We start from the raw sequence: 12500 nt of genomic DNA, 5'->3' as shown, positions 1-12500 counted from the left end.
GAGAGCGAAGAAAAAGAGAGAGAGAGAGAGAGAGAATATATACATATATATAATATATATATATATATATATATATATAAAAATTTATTCTTTATCATATACAACATATATAAAATTATATATATATATATATATATATATATATTATAATAATAATATATTATAATATACATACATATCATATTCATATACATACATATATATAATATAATATATATAGATATAGTATATATATAATATATATAAAAATATATATATTTTATATACATATATACGTGCATAACATATAAAAATAATCTTTTAAAACTTTACAAACAGTTCGATGAGATATAAGTACAGAAAAGAGAGAAGAGAGAGGGGAAGAGAGAGAGAGAGAGAAGAGAGAGAGATGAGAAGGGGAAGAGAGAGAAAGAGGCGAGAGAGAGAGAGAGACGAGAGGAGGGGAAAGAGCGAGAGAGAGAGAGAGAGAGAGGAGAGAGAGGGGGGGAAGAGAGAGAGAGAGAGAGGAGAGAGAGAGAGAGAGAGAGAGAGAGAGAAGAAGAGAGAATAAAGGCAATAGAAGAAGAGAGAAAAAAGAAAAGAGAGAGAAAGAGAGAAGAATAGAGAGAGAAGAAGAGAGAGAGAGAGAGAGAGAGAGAGAGGAGAAAAAGAGAGAGGGGAGAAAAGAGAGAGCGAGAGGAGAGAGAGAGGGTAGAGAGAGAGAGAGAGAGAGAGAAAATCAGCAGAAAGAGAAAGAGAGAGAGGAGAGAGAGAGAGAGAGAGAGAGAGAATCAGCGAGAGAGAGAGAGGAGAGATAGAGAGAGGAGAGAGGAGAGAGAGAGGAGGGAGAGAAGAGAGAGAAAAGAGAGAGAATCAGCGAGAGAGAGAGAAGAGAGAGAGAGGAGAGAGAGGGGAGAGGAGAGAAAGGGAAAGAGAGGGGAGAGAGAGAAGGAGGGGAAAAGAGAGAGAAAGAGGAGAGAGAGAGAGAGAGAATCAGCGAGAGAGAGAGAGGGGGAGAGAGGAGAGTGAGAGAGACTCGAGAGAGAGAGAAAAAGGGGAGGAGAGAGAGAAGAGAGAGGAGAGAATCAGCGAGAGAGAGAGAAAGCAGAGAGGGGGAGGGGGAGGGAAAAGGGAAAAAGAGAGAAAAAGAGAGAGAGAGAGGGGAGAGAGAGAAGAGAGAGGGGGGGGGGAGGAGAGGGAAGGGGGGGGGGGGGGGGGGGGGGGGGGGGGGGGGGGGGGGGGGGGGGGGGGGGGGGGGGGGGGGGGGGGGGGGGGGAGAGGGAGAGAGAGAGAGAGAAGCATGGCTACTCAGATGATTACCTACCTATATCTATTAATTAAAATTTTTAATCCTTTATATCACAATTTATCCTCGATTATCCATTAAAAATCTATTAAGCATATTCCTTATGGGTTTACTTTGTCTCAAGTATTTTGGAAAATGTTGTTAAGTGATGTCCAGTAGGAATATATAATATAGATAATATATATTTTATAATATAGGATATATAAAAATTATATATAGATAGATAAAATATATTATATAAAAATTTTATTATTAATATAATATAATATTAATATATATATATAAATATTTTTATATAAATATATACAACACAACAAAAACACACACACACACACACACAACAAAACACCAAACACACACAAACACACATATATTATATATATTATAATAATATATATAATATATATATATATTATATATAATATTATATGTATATATATTTTATAGATATATATATTATTATATATATATATATATGTATAATCCTTTTTCCAGGTCATCTGTATGCATGTATAGTCAGAAATACGTTGGAATATTATATTAAGGTTAATAGATTTTACTTTTAACACTGAAATTGAACCCGTTATTCGTTAGATTGTATATTCATATTTTTCTTTCCATTTTTGTTGTGAAATAAAATGTAATGAAATATTGCTGATTCATTAGTCATTTTGGGTACAGTGTTTTTGCAATTGATTGTATCTGTGTATCCTTTTACCTGCAACATATTTATTCAACCTGTTTATTTCGGTGTAGACTGCAAATACAGGTATGTAACGGAAAAGAAGGGAATTTTATATTTTTACTCGAATTATGGAAACACAGATGGGCATAGAAAGTATTTTAAATCGTTTTTTCTTTAGATTTTTATATTATTCGATTTTATTTTGAGGAATTTCGTTATCATCACGTGATTAAATTCAAAATTAAGATCATGTGTGTGTGTGTGTGTGTGTGTGTGTGTGTGTGTGTGTGTGTGTGTGTGTGTGTGTGTGTGTGTGTGTGTGTGTGTGTGTGTGTGTGTGTGTGTGTGTGTGAGAGTGTGTGTGTGTGTTTGTACGCGCGTGTGTGTGTGTATGTGTGTGTGTGTGTGTGTGTGTGTATGTATTCTTACCTACTTGCTTCAGTACGGGACAAGAGTGAAGTTTCCCGTCTGCTATATCTAAATTATCAAATAACTTTTTAAATTGATGCACATTTTTGGCACACGCAACGTTATTTGGAAGATTGTTCCATGTTGCAATGGTTTTGACATCTTTCTCTCTTTACCTTTGACTTTCGCCGTGTCCTCCCATCCGTCTTGTGTTCAAAATTATGAAGTCATTCTTGCCTCACTTCCCTCTTCCTGCAACATAATTGAACAGCATAGTCATATCACCCTTTTCCTTCTTTCTTGCAAAGTAATAAGTTTCCAGTGTGCCTATATATATATATATATATATATATATAATATATATATATATATATATAAATATATATATGATATATATATATATATAAATATATATATATATATATATATATATTATTTTTTTTTTTTTTTTTTTTTTTTTTTTTTTTTTTTTTACTCCATATTACTGCACTCTAGAGTAGGTCTTATGATGCCTGTAATGATCTTCATCATGCCTTGGTCCACATACACGAACGCCCTCTTCGTGTTGGCAGTCAGCCGTAGCAATTTATGGACATTTTCATTGATATGGCCATTTGGTTCCTATTTATGCTAACTCCAAGGTCATTTTCCCTGTCTCCTAATTTGTTTTGGTATAGTGGACGATTTTTACTTTCTCCGAACCTGCCTACGTGGCATTCATTGGCATTGTTTTCCATTTTCAAATACAATTCCATTGGAATAAATTCTCGATGTCAGTTTGGAGGCATTATCAGAAGACTTCATTTATTTATTTATTTATTTTTATTTTTTTGTAATTTTGCGTCGTCTGCAAACATATTCAGATAACTACATGGGTTTATGTTTGATCCTAAATCACTCATGAAAATAATCGGCGCCTTCCCTTTAATTACGATGCCCTTCTGTCTTTCACGAAGGAAGTCTTGCATCCATTCGAGGAGTTAGCCTTTCACTCCACCTAGGTATTCTAATTTCCCTAATAGTCTTCTACGAGACACCTTATCAAAGGCCTTTTCAAAGTCAAAGTATACACAATTCACCCAGCCGCCTCTTTCTTGTAGAATTTCTGAAACTCTGTCAATTGATTTGCTTTCCTAAAAGGAAGATCATAGGAAGGAAACATAATTTCTACAGTTTTATCTGTCCTGCTAGAACTATAAATACCCCCTTCCACGTATCTTCAAATTATCTTCTACGATAGAGCTTTTGTTACTGTGGTCCCCAAAACCCGCGCAGATAAGCAATAAGTCGAAGTTCCAGAAGTTATATAGAGAAAAGATCTTTCAAAAGTGGAGGGTGGGAGATAACGCAACACCTTCAATGAAAGTATTTGGCCGGTGTTGACAACTTCTGCCCTGCCTCAGAGAGTGCTGCAACCTGGACTGCAAGGGATTCCAGCGGCACGGCGGGAGTGGCAGGGTTCGGCAGACTCTGCTGCTATTGCGTGTGTGGATGTCTTAGCCGCAGTCATCTCGTCGGCCTTCGGGGCTAGTTGCTCCAACGGAAGCTGTGACACTCTAAGGGTAGCCGCTTGATGAAGAGGGAGCGCATTATGTCCAGCGAGAAGGGGTGAGGCTGCGCTGGGAATGGCGAAGGATTTCTGAAGGTGTGCACTTGTCTGTGGATTTGGACGAGAGGAAGGTGATTAACGCGGTCTGAGGGTTAGGCACAGCGCGGCTGAGTGCGCCTCCTTGAGTTCGTCTTAGTGGGTGTTGCGTAGGTCGTTCGGGAGATCGCCGATGACCAAAAAGAGCTCGGGTGGAAGACTAGTGACCAGCAGGCGATATTTGCGGGTTTGGGGAGTGATGCTCCTCGGGAGGAATTCCCGTTCCACTTGTAGAAACCATTTTGGCAGGCTGGCTGGAGAGCAGGTCGGAAGCGGCCTGTGTGCGGCAGACATTGTAGTAGATCGTGGTTCGCTCCGAGGGTCACCAGGAAATCGATAATCTCACTGTTTTTTATCTCTTTATTAAATGAGCAACTGAGTACAGATTGTTGCCGGGTCAACAGGCGAGTATGAATGATGATAAACCCTACAGGAATACACACACACACACACACAACACACACACAACGCACACACACAACGCACACACACACACACACACACACACACACACACACACACACACACACACACACACACACATGATTAGGAAATAAGAAGCTTGGTTTTTCATCTCCCTACTTGAGAAACATTGATTGTACACTATAAGTGTTTTGTAAATAATCCCTTGCCAATATATGAACTAAGTTAACAAAGCGTGTGTAAGACTAGAGATTTGTTGAAAGAATTATTGTTTACAGAAATCGAGGGTTGTCAGGCTTTCATCGAGTATACACTATGTGTTTAATCATGTACGTGTGTGATTGTCTGTCTGATTGTGTAGTTTGTGTGTGTCTGGGTGTATCTACCCTTGGGTGTATACAGGTGTGATTATGTGTGCTTGGGTGTGTCTGTTAGTGCGTGTATACAAATATGTTTGTGTACGCACGTGTGTATCTGTAGGTGTCTGTGTGAGAAAGAGAGATTATGTGCGTGTGTGGGTATGTATGCGCGCGTGTGCATGTGTCTCGTATTCGAGAAAGAAGGAAAACTGAAATATACACACGTAAATATATGTTCAAATAAATGTGTACATGTTTATTGTTTATAGAAACTCGGGAAGTGAAAAGAAGGTATTCTATGTAAGTAAGAAAAAGAAAGAAAAGCAAGATACAACTATGAATACGAAACAAAGAAGGAAAGAAAGAAAAAAAAAAGAAAGAAAGAATGAAAGAAAAAAAAAAGAAAGACTGAAAGAGAGAAAGAAAGAAAGAAAATACAAGTAAAAAAATAATAATAATAATAATGATGACAATAATGATTATACTACTACTACTATTAATGATGATGATAATAATAATAATAATAATAATAATAATAATAATAATAATAATAATAATAATAATGATAATAATAATAATAATAATATGATAATAATAATAATAATGATGATGATGATGATGATGATGATGATGATGATGATGATGATGATGATGATGATGATGATGATGATGATGATGATGATAATAATAATAATAACAGTAATACTAATACTAATGATGAGGATGATGATGATGATGATAATAATAATAATAATAATAATAATAATAATAATGATAATAATAATAATAATAGTAATACTAATAACAATAATGATGATGATAACAATAACAATAGCAATAATAATAATAGTAATAATAATAATAATAATAATAATAATAATGATAATAATAATAATAATAATAATAATAATAATAATAATAATAATAATAATACCAACAACAACAGTGACAGCAACCAGACATCGCAAGCTGCGTGTAACCCAAACTTCTGAACCGAAGTATCGACATCAATAATACCTTTGGGATTATTGAGCAAATCAAGATGAAAAAACTTCCCAAGTAATTGGAGTTTCGCGTCGAGCCAATGATCCTCCGGTAATTAGTAACAGTGAAATGCAATATCAACAAGGGAGGGGGTTATTAGAAAAAAAAAAGAAAAAGAAAAATGAAATCTCCCCAAAAATAAATGGAAAAGATATGTCTGATAATGAAATTCTCTCCCTCACCCCCCCCCAAAAAAAAAAAAACGGGAAGAAAAGGTTTAATGGTATACGAAATCCCCCCCAAAAAAAAAAAAAAAAAAAAAAAAAAAAAAAAAAAAAAATTGTCTGTTTATGAAATCCTCCCCCCCCCAAAAAAAAAAAAAAATTGTCTGTTTATGAAATCCCCCCCCCAAAAAAAAATATATATAATAATGTCTAATTGTCTACGAAATATCCCTAAAACCGAAAAAACATGTCTGTCCACGAAATCCTTAGTCATTTTTTCCCCCAAAAAACGGGGAAAAAATGCCCATTGGTCTATGAAATCCCCCTAACAAACGGGGAAAAAAATATATCTAATGGTTCACGCCCCCCCCCCCCCAAAAAAAAAATTTTTTTCTACGAAAACCCCCCCCCCCCAAAAAAAAAAAAAAAAAAAAAAAAAAAAAAAGTCTAATGGTCTAATATAAAATGCGACAGCGACAAGAGGGGGGGGGGGGAGGAAACAAAAACTGAAATCGCAAAAAACTATCCAAAAAAATGTCTACCGATCTTTAGGATTAAAATAAATAAATAAATAGTTAATTAAATAAATAACAAAGAAAAACAACAACTTAAAAGTGGACGAGAGAAGGTAAAAAAGACCCCCTTCCCTCATAAAAAATAAATAAATAAACAAAAAATAAATCCATAAAAAAGTTCACAAATAAATCAAATAATTAAAATAGATAAATAAAGTGACTTAGTCCATAAAAAAACGGCGCAAGGTTTCGAAGCAGCAGACTTTGAAACGAGACGAACCGGGAACCCTTGGGGAAGCGAGGAACGGCGAACCACTTAGGGCAGAGCGAGCGAACCGGCGAACCGGGAAGTCCCAGCGTCAATAACTATCAATTTAAGGGGAGACGAGGGGAGGAGGAGGAGGAGGCAAGGGAGGAGGAGAGGGAGGAGGGGGGGAGGAGGAGAGAGGGGAGGAGGAATGGGAGGCGAGGAGGAGGAGGAGGAGGAGGAGGAGGGGAGGAGGGGAGGAGGAGGGAGGGGAGGAAAAGGGGAGGAGGGGGGGAGGAGGAGGAGGGGAGGGGGGAGGGGGAGGAGGAGGAATGGGGGGAGGGGGAGGAGGAGGAGAGAGGAGGGGGAGGAAGGGAGAAGGAGGAGGGGGGGGAGGAGGAGGAGGAGGAAGGGAGGAGGAGGGGAGAAGGGGGAGGTGGGAGGGAGGAGGAGGGGAAGGGAGGAGGAATGGGGAGGAATGGGAGGAGGAGGAGGAGGGGGGGAGGAATGGGAGGGGGAGGAAAAGGGGAAGGAGGGAGGAGGGGGAATAGGAGGAGGAGGAAGAGGAGGAGAGGAGGGGGGGGAGGGGGGGGGAGAAGGAGGAGAGGGGGAGGAGGAGGAAGAGGAAAGGGGGAATGGGAGGGAGGAGGAGGAGGGGGGAAGGGAGGAAGAGGAGGAAGAGGAGAAGGGGGAGGGGGAGGAGGAGGAGGAGGAGGAGGAGGAAAAGGGAGGAGGTGGGGGTATGGGAGGAGGGGAGGGGAAAGGGAAAAAGGGAAAAGGGAGAAAAAAAGGAGGAGGAGGAGAAGGAAAAGGAGAAGGAAAAAGAAAAGGGGAAAGAAAAGGAAAGGAGAAGGAAGGGGGGAGGAAAGGAAAGAAGAAGGGGCAGAAAGGGGGGGGAGAAGGAGAAGAAAAGGGGAGGAAAAGGGAGAAGGAAAAAGGGAAAAGGGAGGAGGAAAGGGGAGGAGAAGGAAAAGGGAAAAGGGAAAAGAAGAAGGAGAAGTAGAAGGAAAGGAGAAGGAGAAGGGGAGAAAAATGAGGGGAGAGGAAAAGAAAAAGGGAAAAGGAGAAGGAGGAGGGGGAGGAGAAGGAGTAGGGGAAGGGAAGGAGGGGGAAAGGAAAGGAGGGGGAAAAGGAAAGGAAAAGGGAAGGAGGGGAGAATGAGGGGGAGAAAAGAAGGGAAGGAAGGAGAAGGAAAAGGGAGAAGGAGAAAAGAAGGAAAAGGGAAATAAAGGAGGAAGAAAAAGGGAGAAGGGAAGGAGAAAGGAAAAGGAGAAGAAAAAGGAGAAGGGAAGGGGGGAAGGAGAAGGAGAAGGAGAAGGAGAAGGAGGGGAAAATGGGGGAGAAAAGAAGGGAAGGAGAGGGAAAGGAAAAGGGGGGGAGGAAAAAGGAGAAAAGGGAAAAAGGAAGGGGGAGGGAAGGAGGGGGAAAGGAGAAGGAGGGGAGGAGGAGGAAGAGGAGGGCGCCACTTAGGCTTGTCTCTTCCACAATGGCATTCTTCATCAGTTAATTGGCGATCCAGTTTGTGTCTCTTTGAGGCCCCGATGCTCAAAGACGCGGGGGGGGGGGGGGGGGGCTTAAGCTGGATAGAGGGGGAGGGGAGGGGGGGGGAGGAGGAAAAAGGAGGAGGAAGAGGAGGAGGTGGAGGTGGAGGAGGATGAGGAAGAGGAGAAGGAGGAGGAGGAGGAGGAGAAGGAGAAGGAAGAGGAAGAAGAGGAGGAGAAGGAGGAGGAGATGGAGGTGGAGGAGGAGGAGGAGAAGAAGAAGGAAGAGGAGGAGGAAGAGGAGGCGGAAGGGGAGGAAGAAGAAGAAGAGGAAGAGGAGGAAGCAGAAGAATAAGAAGAAGAGGAGTAGAAGGGGGAAATTGGTAATAGATATGCTGAAACCTTGTCGATACTAAAACGATTTAGAAAATTATGGGCATTTCACTTTTTTTCTTTTTTTTTTTGCTTCTCTAGACTCCATTCGGATAAAAATAAGTTTGGCAGCTTATTAATCTCTTTCAATAAAATCACCATGCAGAGAATTACGTTTCATATTTAGGAGAGAGAGAAAAAAAAGATTGAAATCTCTTAATCTCTAGATAAATCCACCATGTACAGGATTTTATTTCCTGTATCTTTTTGCAAAACACCCAAGATTATATTAATCAAAACAGGAGTCTCTCTTGAGTCTGTCTTGATTAGGCAAAAGCTCTTCTCACATAGATAATAACAATCATAAAAAAACGGTGTAAAATTTGAAGAAGATGGATGTGGAAAATCTTAAAAAAAAAAGAGAAAAAAAAAATCTCTGTCTGTCTATCTATTTCAGATCTGCGTCTTTTGGGAGTTTTCCTAATACTATCATTATTATTTTTATTATCATTATTATTATCATTATCATTATCATTGTTATTAATATTATTATCATTATTATTATTATTATTATTATTATTACTACTACTATTATTATTATTATCATTATTATTATTATTATTATTATTATTATTATCATTATCATATCATTGTCATCATCATCATCATCATCATTAGCATCATTAGCATCATGTTTGTTTGTGTGTGCTTGTTTGTTTGTTTGTGTGTGTGTTTGTGTTTATGTGTTTGTGTGTGTGTGTTTGTTTGTGTGTGTTTGTTGGTTTGTTTGTTTGTGTGTTTGTTGGTTTGTGTGTTTGTTTGTGTGTGTTGTTTGTGTGTGTTTGTGTTGTTTGTTTGTTTGTGTGTTTGTTTGTGTGTTTGTGGTGTTTGTTTGTGTGTGTGTTTGTTGGTTTGTGTTTATGTGTGCGTGTGTGTGTGTCTGTTTGTTTGTGTGTGTTTGTTAGTGTATGGAATAAACATGGTTCTTCCTCTATCATTCTCTTTCATTATCTGTATATTTATTCTTTCATTTTCTTCCCACCTATCCTCTTTTCTTCTCTCTCTCTCTTCTCTCTCTTCTTCCTTAAGTGTCTTGCTTATTATCTAGTTATTAGTTAATTTCTTTCTTGATTATTTCTTATTATTCTTATTATCATTTCTTTCATTTCTTTCTTCTTTCTTATTTCTTTTTTCTTATTTCCCCCTAATTCCCTATATCGTTTCTGGGTTAGTTAGTTTAGGAGAAGAAGGGAAAGAAGAAAAAGAAAAGAAGGAGAAGAAGAAGGAGAAGAAGAGGAAGAAGAACAGAAGGAGAAGGAGGAGAGAGAAGAAGAAGAAGAAGAAGAAGAAGAGAGAGAAGGAAGAAGAAGAAAAAAAAGAAAGAAAAGAAGAAAAGAAAAAGAGAAGAAGAAGAAGAAGAAGAAGAAGAAGAAAAGAAGAAAAGAAGAAGAAGAAGAAGAAGAAAAGAAGAAGAAGAAGAAAGAAGAAGAAAGAAAAAAAAAAGTAGATGAAGAAGAAGAAAAAGATGATGAAAAAGAAGAAGAAGAACAGAAAGATGATGATGATGATAATGATAATGAAGAAAAAGAAGAAAAGAAGAAGAAAAAGAAAAAGAAGAGGAGGAGGAGGTAAGAGCAAAAGTGAGAAAAGGAAACAGATGAACAAAAAAACAGGAGAAAAGGAGATGAATTCAAACACCCGATTTTAGAGTCTCTATTTATTTATCACAGTAGAAATTCCTATATAAAAATTAATACACAAAAATCAGCTTAGCGAAATTACATTGTGTTCCAAAGTCAAGTTATCAAGGCATAACCGCCATTAAGGGAGGTGGGGGGGAGGGGGGTTAAAGGGGGAAGGGGGACGGGGAAGGGGGAGGGGGGGGAGGAAAATGACAGGTCGATCAATTAAATATTATCTGTCGCCTCATCATTAAAGGTAATTAGTGGATTGTTTCGCTTGCACACTTGGGAAAAGGGGGGGGGAGGAAGAGTTGGGGGAGGTTGGGGGGTGGGAAGAGGAGTGGGGGGAGGAGTGGGAGGTTTGGGGAGTGGGGGGGAGGGGAGTAAGAGGAAGGGGAGTGGGGGGGGGGGATGCTCAATCATCTCGAGGCAAAGAATAGGGTTTACGTCAACTTGTGTTCAGCCGACGATGATCATCAATATGATAATAAATAGTTTATTTTCTCTTCGATTTATTTCGTGTGTGTGTGTGTGTGTGATATTTATTTATTTATTTTATCTGTCTATTCTTTTTTTTTTTCCTTTTGGGTCATTTTTCTCTTTCGTTTTTCTTCCTTTCATGTGTGATTGTAGTATTCTTTTTATCTCATTTCTATATTCTTTTCTTTGTTAATCAGTCAACTGTTAAATCTTTCAACCATTTACGAAGGTATAAGAAATATGTAATCCATTTCACAAATACAACTACTACATTAGAGAAAGAGAAAAATAATCTGTTTTTCTGTCGCCATAAAAAAAAAAAAAAAAAAAAAAAAAAAAAAAAAAAAAAAAAATCGATCTTTTCCATCCACACACAAAGTGAATAATCAGACATTTGATGCATCTGAAGAGAGGTGATTACGAAGGACACAATATAGTCCTTTGTCTTAGCCTAGAATACATTACAAATCCAAAGAAATTCAAGTTATAGTAAAAAAAAAAAAAAAAAAAAATTGCTTCCAAATGCAGTAAAATCTTCTGTTTCGGGGGAGAAGGATTAGGGACAACAATCTAATGATAAGGATTTAATAGAGAGATAGAAGAGAGAGATTTAAAAAAGTAACATTTTTACACACGCACTCGGAAGGACGTCTCATAAGTTTTTATGTTCTGGGGGGGGGGGGAGGGGTAACGCTGCAGTGGAGTTTTTCCTCATACGCTTAATATTACACAAGTTTATTTAATTATAAATATATATATATTGCAAACGCAGGCACACCGTCTATCAACGAGATATGTACACTAACTATATACAGTCCCGAGTCTCGAAAAAAATAACGCAATAACCACGTGAAACGCTGGTATTGCGGACAAAAGGCTGTGTGTGTGGGGGGGGGGGGGGTACTGTGATTATCGATTTTGTCTTAGGTATTTGATACCAGCGACTGGGAGGGGAGGGGGGGTGAGGGGAGGGGAGAGGAGGCCAGGACAAGGATGGTGGTAAAGGGAGGGGAGGAAGGGGGGGGGGAGGGAAAGAACAAGGAGGAGGGGGAACGCTTGATGATTCTGCACAATAATCAGAAATTTCCCCAAAGAAGATGAGAGGAAAACCAGAGACACACATATGGTATAAATTCCTTGCACAAGAAGCGATCTGACTGAAACTCCAGATACACAGAGAGTAAGGAGGAACCGCCAGCTTCACAGATCTTTCCCAAGAGCAAAGGTAAGCATCAGGAGAGCTTGAAAGAATCACCAGGCAGGTACCTGGTGTCTGGTTACCATCTCGCGTCTTCTCTTTCTCCAAAAAAACCATTAGTATTTAGTAAAAGTGCATTTTCTTGGGATCAGATGATGATGATAAGTGCTCACCAAAATAGCGATTTCTTTACGTCGAAAAAATCCTACCTGTACTTCGTGCGGATTACCATTACAGATATCATCAAGACTTTTTTTTTCCTTTTTTTCTCGTTTTTAAAGCTCGGTAATGGGTGTAAAAAAATGGAAAATGTATCAAAGATTCGTCACTTAATACAATAAGAATCAGCACCACGATTTGGCTATTGCCCTCAGGGTGTGTCGCGAACGTAGGGAGAGGAACACCCGCACAACCTCAAAATATTATGGCAGTTGTCATCAGGCCACAGGACCTAATGCCACGGCAGTCCACAGGAAGGTTGTATGTTACGTAGAATAAGCATACAAGATATT

General features: G+C 38.8%; 1 protein-coding gene across 5 annotated transcripts in view; it reads right to left on the bottom strand.

Annotated features, from left to right (window-relative positions):
• Window positions 1-10925: 10925 nt before the first annotated feature.
• The window catches only part of LOC119579019 (flocculation protein FLO11-like), a 55738-nt gene continuing 54163 nt past the window's right edge, over window positions 10926-12500 (bottom strand). For all 5 annotated transcript variants that reach the window (XM_037926717.1, XM_037926721.1, XM_037926720.1 and 2 more), the window contains one exon: window positions 10926-12500. This exon is cut by the window's right edge and continues 946 nt beyond it. The gene's annotated coding sequence lies outside the window, so the exon portion shown is untranslated.

The sequence above is a fragment of the Penaeus monodon genome, chromosome 11 (genome assembly GCF_015228065.2).
Source record: "Penaeus monodon isolate SGIC_2016 chromosome 11, NSTDA_Pmon_1, whole genome shotgun sequence".
NCBI classification, from domain to species: Eukaryota; Metazoa; Arthropoda; class Malacostraca; order Decapoda; family Penaeidae; genus Penaeus; species Penaeus monodon.
The sequence above is the reverse complement of the archived record's forward strand: the minus strand, read 5'-3'. Positions and strand labels throughout refer to the sequence as shown.